Below are 10,438 nucleotides of genomic sequence, written 5' to 3'. Positions count from 1 at the left end.
TAAGTCAGAGGAGGACAGTAGGTCGTATAGCACTTTGCAGTCCCATCAGTCAAACAAATCAGTAACAAGATCAAAACTGTGTGCCGGACCAAGATTCCAAATCAGGACCTTTGCCTTTCGCGGACAAGTGCTCTACCATCTGAGCTACCCAAGCACGACTCACGCCCCGTCCTCACAGCTTTACTTCCGCCAGTACCTCGCCTGTTACCTTCCAAACTTTACAGAAGCTCTCCTGCGAACCTTGCAGAACTAACACTCCTGAAAGAGTGCAAGGTTCGCACGAGAGCTTCTGCAAAGTTTGGAAGGTAGGAGACGAGGTACTGGCAGAAGTAAAGCTGTGAGTACCGGGCGTGAGTCGTGCTTGGGTAGCTCAGATGGTAGAGCACTTGCCCACGAATGGCAAAGGTCCCGAGTTCGAGTCTCGGTCCAGCACACAGTTTTAATCTGCCAGGAAGTTTCATATCAGCGCACACTCCGCTGCAGAGTGAAAATCTCATTCTGGAAATCAGTAACAGCTTGCACTGTACGTGCTTGAGCATTGTCCTGCTAAATTGTGGTCAAGTCCAGCAGAAATTGTCATCACTTCTGTCAGTAAGCTGGTCGTAGGTTGTGTTCCAAAAATGAACAGCAGAAAAAACTTCACGGCATTCGATTCAGAACCGCTGCAAATTCGTCGGGCAATAGATTGCGCTGGTCGAACTGTCAACACAACTGGCACTGCTAAGAGTATCCTACGACTTCCACATCGCTGGCAACGGGTTATACACAATGCTGGTGACTACTTTGAAGGTCAGTATCTATTTTGTACGAGCTGTAAATTAATAGTTGCCACTATTAAAGTTCCAACCCTCGTATTTTTGCATAAATGGTTCAAATGGCTCTGAGCACTATGGGACTCAACATCTGAGGTCCCCAGTCCCCTAGAACTTAGAACTACTTAAACCTAACTAACCTAAGGACATCACACACATCCATGCTCGTGGCAGGATTCGAACCTGCGACCGTAGGAGCAGGGCGGTTCCAGACTGAAGCGCCTAGAACCGCTCGGCCACACCGGCCGGCTTTTGCATAAATGTTGCACCTGAAATCATTAACATCACCACCTAACGAGCATTAGCACATAAAGAAAAATCTCCCGTCTTCCAGAAAAAAAATTCAAATCTGAAACGGTTAAGTGTCCGAACCTCCCTGTGATGTTTATTCCGATCGTTTCTCAGTTATATGCAATGATTTGCAATTAAGACTGTGCCCGTCTGATAGGTTTCCGTTTCCGAACAATGACATCTGCCAGCGTGCTTAGTGGCCTAATAGCACGCTGATCTGAAAACAATCTGCAAGAAGGTGGATTTGTGCAAGGTAAAATTGTCGTATAAAAGCAGTGAAGTTTCCTGTGACGCACGACACTGTGCTCTTCTTGCAAGGGAACCTCCCCATCGCACCCCCCTCAAATTTAGTTATAAGTTGGCACAGTGGATAGGCCTTGAAAAACTGAACACAGATCAATCGAGAAAACAGGAAGAAGTTGTGTGGAACTATAAAAAAATAAGCAAAATATACAAACTGAGTAGTCCATGTGCAAGATAGGCAACATCAAGGATAGTCTCAGCTCAGGAGCGCCGTGGTCCCGTGGTTAGCGTGAGCAGCTGAGAAACGAGTGGTCCTTGGTTCAAGTCTCCCCTTGAGCGAAAGATTTTTATTTTTATTTTCGCAAAGTTATGATCTGTCCATTCGTTAATAGACGTCTCTGTTCACTGTAATAAGTTTAGTGTCTCTGTTTTGCGACCACACCGCAAAACCGTGCTATTAGTAGACGAAAGGACGAGCCTCTCCAATGGGAACCGAAAACATTTGATCGCAAGGTCATAGGTCAACCGATTACTCCACAGGAAAACACGTCTGATATATTCTATACGACACTGGTGACGGCATGTGCGTCACATGACAGGAGTATGTTGTCGACCCACCTAACTTGTACACTTGGCGAATGGGTAAAAAGATTCTTCTACGTTGCCCGATTTAGGTTTTCTTGTGGATGTGATAATTACTCCCAAAAAAGCGATGAAAACATAAGAGTTTGTCGCATAAACTGCAACAAATGAATCCAAAAGTCTCACAGTCGCACACTTTTCCCTGTGCTCTGTCAAAACATATGTTTTTAACGTTTTCAAATTTTTCCGTGTGTAGACCGTCAAATACTGCATATGTCCAAGCAAATCTGAACATGTCCTGGAATTTTGGAGAGCGAAGTTGATTATGTGTGAGTGCCTAAACTTTGATAATTGTCTGAAAATAAAAAATTAAACTTTTCTCGCGAATGAAGACTTGAACCAAAGACCTCTCGTTCCGCAGCTCCTCACGCTAACCACGGGACCAAGGCGCTCCTGAGCTGACATTATCCTTGCTGTTGCTTATCTTGTGCATGGACTACTCAGTTTGTATATTTTGCTTATTTTTTTCATAGTTCCACACAACTTCTTCTTGTTTTCTCGATTGATCTGTGTTCAGTTTTTCAAGGTCTATCCACTGTGGCAACTTACAAGTAAATCTGAGGGGGGTGCGATGGGGAGGTTCCCTTGTTAGTAAAATTATCCGTCCTCAATGGACGCTGCCTCCATGTCGCGGCTGGTCTATCACACAAAGTTGCACCATTTGCAAATTGTTAAATGCTCGCCGCACCTTTGAGAAACCTTTACCATTTTTAATTCTCTTTGTTAGCGCCTGAAGCCGTGACCTCAAGTCAGCGGCGATGGCCGCCCGCAACCTGACGCCAGGACTGACACCTCCGTGTTTTCCAGAATATCTCCCCACGTCACGGCACCGTACTCTCTCACGGCGGTCGTCGCAAGTACTGGAGAAGCGCGATTCACCGCTGGACAGACAGAGCTGCCTGCTGGCGGTACCGCTCACTACAGACGCACCCGTTCCTCTTTTTGTGTTAACGGCGTTGATTCGCCAGTGCAGCTGCTGCTAGTCTACGACCAATGGTCTCACACAGTGTTGTTGCAGGGAGGCCATTGCGTGTCCTCGGATGGCAGGCGCAGCTGTGGAGCCGTCACGTTCTGTTTGGTGCGCAACACGGCGATCCCCCACTGTACTCGACCGGAACCCAGCTTACGGGTACGTCGGCCCTAACGTTCCCCTGCAGTCCGACATGGAGCCAGCGTAACATACGATTGTCGCACATCTACGTCTACATCCATACTCCGCAAGCCACCTGACGGTGTGTGGCGGAGGGTACCTTCAGTACCTCTATCGGTGCTCCCTTCCATTCCAGTCTCGTATTGTTCGTGGAAAGAAGGATTGTCGGTACGCCTCTGTGTGGGCTCTAATCTCTCTGATTTTATCCTCATGGTCTCTTCGCGAGATATACTTAGGAGGGAGCAATATACTGCTTGACTCCTCGGTGAAGGTATGTTCTAGAAACTTCAACAAAAGCCCGTACCGAGCTACTGAGCGTCTCTCCTGCAGAGTCTTCAACTGGAGCTTATCTATCATCTCCGTAACGCTTTCGCGATTACTAAATGATCCTGTAACGAAGCGCGAGCTATCCGTTGGATCTTCTCTATCTCTTCTATCAACACTCTCTGGTACGGATCCCACACTGCTGAGCAGTATTCAAGCAGTGGGCGAACAAGCGTACTGTAACCTACTTCCTTTGTTTTCGGATTGCATTTCCTTAGGATTCTTCCAGTGAATCTCAGTCTGGCATCTGCTTTACCGACGATCAACTTTATATTATCATTCCATTTTAAATCACTCCTAATGCGCACTCCCAGATAATTTATGGAATTAACTGTTTCCAGTTGCTGACCTGCTATATTGTAGCTAAGTGATAAGGGATCTTTCTTTCTATGTATTCGCAGCACATCACACTCGTCTACATTGAGATTCAATTGCAATTCCCTGCACCATGCGTCAATTCGCTGCAGATCCCCTGCATTTCAGTAGAATTTTCCATTGTTAGAACCTCTCGATATACCACTGCATCATCCGCAAAAGCCTCAGTGAACTTCCGATGTCATCCACAAGGTCATTTATGTATAATGTGAATAGCAACGGTCCTACGACACTCCCTTGCGGCACACCTGAAATCACTCTTACTTCGGAAGACTTCTCTCCATTGAGAATGACATGCTGCGTTCTGTTATCTAGGAACACTTCAATCCAATCACACAATTGGTCTGATAGTCCATATGCTCTTACTTTGTTCATTAAACGACTGTGGGGAACTGTGTCGAACGCCTTGCGGAAGTCAAGAAACACGGCATCTACCTGTGAACTCGTGTCTATGGCCCTCTGAGTCTCGTAGACGAATAGTGCGAGCTGGGTTTCACACGATCGTCTTTTTCGAAACCCATGCTGATTCCTAATGAGTAGATTTCTAGTCTCCAGAAAAGTCATTATACTCGAACATAATACGTGTTCCAAAATTCTACAACTGATAGACGTTAGATTCGACCAGCGCCCACTGGCTTGTTGCGTCATTCTTAAGAATTTGCCCAAGCCTTATCTCAGAACAACTGCGTGTCTTTTGAATAAAATTATTATTTATATAGTTTCAAATGACATCAAAAGTCAGTTTTAAGCAAGCTTCATCGCATCAAAATAAAATTCGGGAGTCCTCACTGATTGCCGCTCGTGTTCGCATGTAAATAATATTTATAACATACGGGGTGTTCAAAAAGTCTCTCCACAGTGCCGTGTGATTGTTCGTCTGCCTGGGTTACTTCCCTTCAAGTGGACTCTCCCAACATTCCACTGTTTCGTTTATCTCTGGCAGCGTCAGTAGTATCGTTGGTGTGGTCCGTTACGTGTTGACGTGAACGTTTAACTTTAGTTCCTATGTTCGTTTGTTTCGTTTCTGTCACTGTTAAAATGCTAACTATTAAAGAACGTGTGTTTTTAGTCGAACAAATGTTCAAAGCTGGCAGTAAATACACAGTTTCAGTTCGTCAAACACTTAATTCAGTTTTCCCGGAGACAACACTCCCACATCGCGATACTGTGCCAGATTTGACTAACAAATTTCGAAGTACGGGTTCAGTGACAGATGCACCGAGAAGTGGTCGTCCTAGCGTTTTGTCTGAGGATAAACTACTCGATATTTCCGATAAAATGTCCACGAGTCCGCACAAGTCAGTAAGAAAACTCGCTCAGAAAATCGAAGTTAGTGTCGGAATGGCCCACACAGCTGTAAGGATTTTCCCATACGAAGTGACAGTCGTGCAAGAACTGAAAAATACTGATCATGGCAAGAGACCGCATTATTGGCAATGGTTCAGAAATTTCGTTCAACAAAATGGAAGGGATATTCTTAATGAAACGTTTTTCACTGATGAGGCGTGGTTTCATTTATCCGGGTACATGAACTCGCAAAATTCTCGTATGTGGAGTACTGCAAATCCATTGTGTATTCATGAGGAGCCACTTCATTCTGTGAAAGTAGGAGTTTGGGTTGCAATTGCTAGACGTCGCATTGTGGGTCCCATATTTTTCAACGAAACAATAAACGCACAACGACACTGCAGTGATATTCTGTACCCATTCATAGGAGAACGTGTGTTAAGTGAAATACTGAACGATTATTTTCAACAAGATGGTACAACCGCGCATACAGCTCGCGTTTCAATGTCACTGCTTTCTGATGTTTTTGGTGATCGCATAATTTCACACGGATTTTTGCCTCCACGACCGCCTGACTTAACACCAGCTGACTTTTTCTTCTGGGGCGCAGCGAAAGCAACTGTCTATAAAAACCGTCCAAAATCCATCGATGAATTGAAAACTGCAATATCCACTTTCACGGCTTCTGTTACGGAAGAAATGTTACAGCTTGTGTTTGGAAACATGGTTAGACGAATTTAATTGTGTATTCAACAACACTTCCCCCATGAACCATGGACCTTGCCGTTGGTGGGGAGGCTTGCGTGTCTCAGCGATACAGATGGCCGTACCGTACGTGCAACCACAACGGAGGGGTATCTGTTGAGAGGCCAGACAAACATGTGGTTCCTGAAGAGGGGCAGCAGCCTTTTCAGTAGTTGCAGGGGCAACAGTCTGGATGATTGACTGATCTGGCCTTGTAACATTAACCAAAACGGCCTTGCTGTGCTGGTACTGCGAACGGCTGAAAGCAAGGGGAAACTACAGCCGTAATTTTTCCCGAGGACATGCAGCTTTACTGTATGATTAAATGATGATGGCGTCCTCTTGGGTAAAATATTCCGGAGGTAAAATAGTCCCCCATTCGGATCTCCGGGCGGGGACTACTCAAGAGGACGTCGTTATCAGGAGAAAGAAAACTGGCATTCTACGGATCGGAGCGTGGAATGTCAGATCCCTTAATCGGGCAGGTAGGTTAGAAAATTTAAAAAGGGAAATGGATAGGTTAAAGTTAGATATAGTGGGAATTAGTGAAGTTCGGTGGTAGGAGGAACAAGACTTTTGGTCAGGTGATTACAGGGTTATAAATACAAAATCAAATAGGGGTAATGCAGGAGTAGGTTTAATAATGAATAAAAAAATAGGAGTGCGGGTTAGCCACTACAAACAGCATAGTGAACGCATTATTGTGGCCAAGATAGGCACAAAGCCCATGCCTACTACAGTAGTACAAGTTTATATGCCAACTAGCTCTGCAGATGATGAAGAAATTGATGAAATGTATGACGAGATAAAAGAAATTATTCAGGTAGTGAAGGGAGACGAAAATTTAATAGTCATGGGTGACTGGAATTCGTCAGTAGGAAAAGGGAGAGAAGGAAACATAGTAGGTGAATATGGATTGGGGGGAAGAAATGAAAGAGGAAGCCGCCTTGTAGAATTTTGCACAGAGCATAACTTAATCATAGCTAACACTTGGTTCAAGAATCATAAAAGAAGGTTGTATACCTGGAAGAATCCTGGAGATACTAATAGGTATCAGATAGATTATATAATGGTAAGACAGAGATTTAGGAACCAGGTTTTAAATTGTAAGACATTTCCAGGGGCAGATGTGGATTCTGACCACAATCTATTGGTTATGAACTGCAGGTTGAAACTGAAGAAACTGCAAAAAGGTGGGAATTTAAGGAGATGGGACCTGGCTAAACTGAAAGAACCAGAGGTTGTAGAGAGTTTCAGGGAGAGCATAAGGGAACAATTGACAGGAATGGGGGAAAGAAATACAGTAGAAGAAGAATGGGTAGCTCTGAGGGATGAAGTAGTGAAGGCAGCAGAGGATCAAGTAGGTAAAAAGACGAGGGCTAATAGAAATCCTTGGGTAACAGAAGAAATATTGAATTTAATTGATGAAAGGAGAAAATATAAAAATGCAGTAAATGAAGCAGGCAAAAGGGAATACAAACGTCTCAAAAATGAGATCGACAGAAAGTGCAAAATGGCTAAGCAAGGATGGCTAGAGGACAAATGTAAGGAAGTAGAGGCTTGTCTCACTAGGGGTAAGATAGATACTGCCTACAGGAAAATTAAAGAGACCTTTGGAGAGAATAGAACCACTTGTATGAATATCAAGAGCTCAGATGGCAACCCAGTTCTAAGCAAAGAAGGGAAGGCAGAAAGGTGGAAGGAGTATATAGAGGGTTTATACAAGGGCGATGTACTTGAGGACAGTATTATGGAAATGGAAGAGGATGTAGATGAAGATGAAATGGGAGATAAGATACTGCGTGAAGAGTTTGACAGAGCACTGAAAGACCTGAGTCGAAACAAGGCCCCGGGAGTAGACAACATTCCATTAGAACTACTGATGGCCTTGGGAGAGCCAGTCATGACAAAACTCTACCATCTGGTGAGCAAGATGTATGAGACAGGCGAAATACCCACAGACTTCAAGAAGAATATAATAATTCCAAAACCAAAGAAAGCAGGTGTTGACAGATGTGAAAATTACCGAACTATCAGTTTAATAAGTCACAGCTGCAAAATACTAACGCGAATTCTTTACAGACGAATGGAAAAACTGGTAGAAGCGGACCTCGGGGAAGATCAGTTTGGATTCCGTAGAAATGTTGGAACACGTGAGGCAATACTAACCTTACGACTTATCTTAGAAGAAAGATTAAGAAAAGGCAAACCTACGTTTCTAGCATTTGTAGACTTAGAGAAAGCTTTTGACAACGTTAACTGGAATACTCTCTTTCAAATTCTGAAGGTGGCGGGGGTAAAATACAGGGAGCGAAAGGCTATTTACAATTTGTACAGAAACCAGATGGCAGTTATAAGAGTCGAGGGGCATGAAAGGGAAGCAGTGGTTGGGAAAGGAGTGAGACAGGGTTGTAGCCTCTCCCCGATGTTATTCAATCTGTATATTGAGCAAGCAGTAAAGGAAACAAAAGAAAAATTCGGAGTAGGTATTAAAATTCATGGAGAAGAAGTAAAAACTTTGAGGTTCGCCGATGACATTGTAATTCTGTCAGAGACAGCAAAGGACTTGGAAGAGCAGTTGAACGGAATGGACAGTGTCTTGAAAGGAGGATATAAGATGAACATCAACAAAAGCAAAACGAGGATAATGGAATGTAGTCAAATTAAATCAGGTGATGCTGAGGGGATTAGATTAGGAAATGAGACACTTAAAGCAGTAAAGGAGTTTTGCTATTTAGGGAGTAAAATAACTGATGATGGTCGAAGTAGAGAGGATATAAAATGTAGACTGGCAATGGCAAGAAAATCATTTCTGAAGAAGAGAAATTTGTTAACATCGAGTATAGATTTAAGTGTCAGGAAGTCGTTTCTGAAAGTATTTGTATGGAGTGTAGCCATGTATGGAAGTGAAACATGGACGATAACCAGTTTGGACAAGAAGAGAACAGAAGCTTTCGAAATGTGGTGCTACAGAAGAATGCTGAAGATAAGGTGGGTCGATCACGTAACTATTGAGGAGGTATTGAATAGGATTGGGGAGAAGAGAAGTTTGTGGCACAACTTGACTAGAAGAAGGGATCGGTTGGTAGGACATGTTTTGAGGCATCAAGGGATCACAAATTTCGCATTGGAGGGCAGCGTGGAGGGTAGAAATCGTAGAGGGAGACCAAGAGATCAATACATTAAGCAGATTCAGAAGGATGTAGGTTGCAGTAGGTACTGGGAGATGAAGAAGCTTGCACAGGATAGAGTAGCATGGAGAGCTGCATCAAACCAGTCTGAGGACTGAAGACCACAACAACAACAACATTCAACAACAGCGAGGACACTTTCAACATTTAATGTGAAAATTTGTAAGTGTAAATGAATATTAAATAAATTAATAACTTGTATTTCACTGAGTTTCATTTCGGTATATTCACTGCGGCATACGGCACGCGCGGCTAACAATCATACGACACTGGAGAGAGACTTTTTGAACACACCGTACAATGGGACAGCGATGACACTGAGATCGATGAGCTAAAAACATACGAAACTAAGACGAAAAGAAACAGAACGTAGTTGAAATATATATCGATTTCGATGTTGTTGTTGTCTTCAGTCCTGAGACTGGTTTGATGCAGCTCTCCATGCTACTTTATCCTGTGCAAGCTTCTTCATCTCCCAGTACTTACTGCAACCTACACCCTTCTGAATCTGCTTAGTGTATTCATCTATTGGTCTCCCTCTACGATTTTTACCCTCCACGCTGCCCTCCAATGCAAAATTTGTGATCCCTTGATGCCTCAGAACATGTCCTACCAACCGGTCCCTTCTTCTTGTCAAGTTGTGCCACAAACTCCTCTTCTCCCCAATTCTATTCAATACCTCCGCATTAGTTATGTGATCTACCCATCTAATCTTCAGCATTCTTCTGTGGCACCACATTTCGAAAGCTTCTATTCTCTTCTTGTCTAAACTATTTATCGTCCACGTTTCACTTACATACATGGCTACACTCCATACAAATATACCGAGCGAGGTGGCGCAGTTGTTAGCACACTGGACTCGCATTCGGGAGGACGACGGTTCAATCCCGTCTCCGGCCATCCTGATTTAGGTTTTCCGTGATTTCCCTAAATCGCTTCAGGCAAATGCGGGGATGGTTCCTTTGAAAGGGCACGGCCGATTTCCTTGCCCATCCTTCCCTCAGCCGAGCTTGCGCTCCGTCTCTAATGACCTCGTTGTCGACGGGACGTCAAACACTAATCTCCTCCTCCTCCATACAAATACTTTCAGAAACGACTTCCTGACACTTAAATCTATAGTCGATGTTAACAAATTTCTCTTCTTCAGAAACGCTTTCCTTGCCATTGCCAGTCTACATTTTATATCCTCTCTACTTCGACCATCATCAGTTATTTTGCTCCCCAAATAGCAAAACTCCTTTACTACTTTAAGTGCCTTATTTCCTAATCTAATTCCCTCAGCATCACCCGACGTAATTTGACCACAATCCATTATCCTCGTTTTGCTTTTGTTGATGTTCATCTTATATCCTCCTTTCAAGATACTGTCCATTCCGTTC

The sequence above is a fragment of the Schistocerca nitens genome, chromosome 9 (assembly GCF_023898315.1).
Source record: "Schistocerca nitens isolate TAMUIC-IGC-003100 chromosome 9, iqSchNite1.1, whole genome shotgun sequence".
NCBI lineage: Eukaryota > Metazoa > Arthropoda > Insecta > Orthoptera > Acrididae > Schistocerca > Schistocerca nitens.
The sequence above is the reverse complement of the archived record's forward strand: the minus strand, read 5'-3'. Positions refer to the sequence as shown.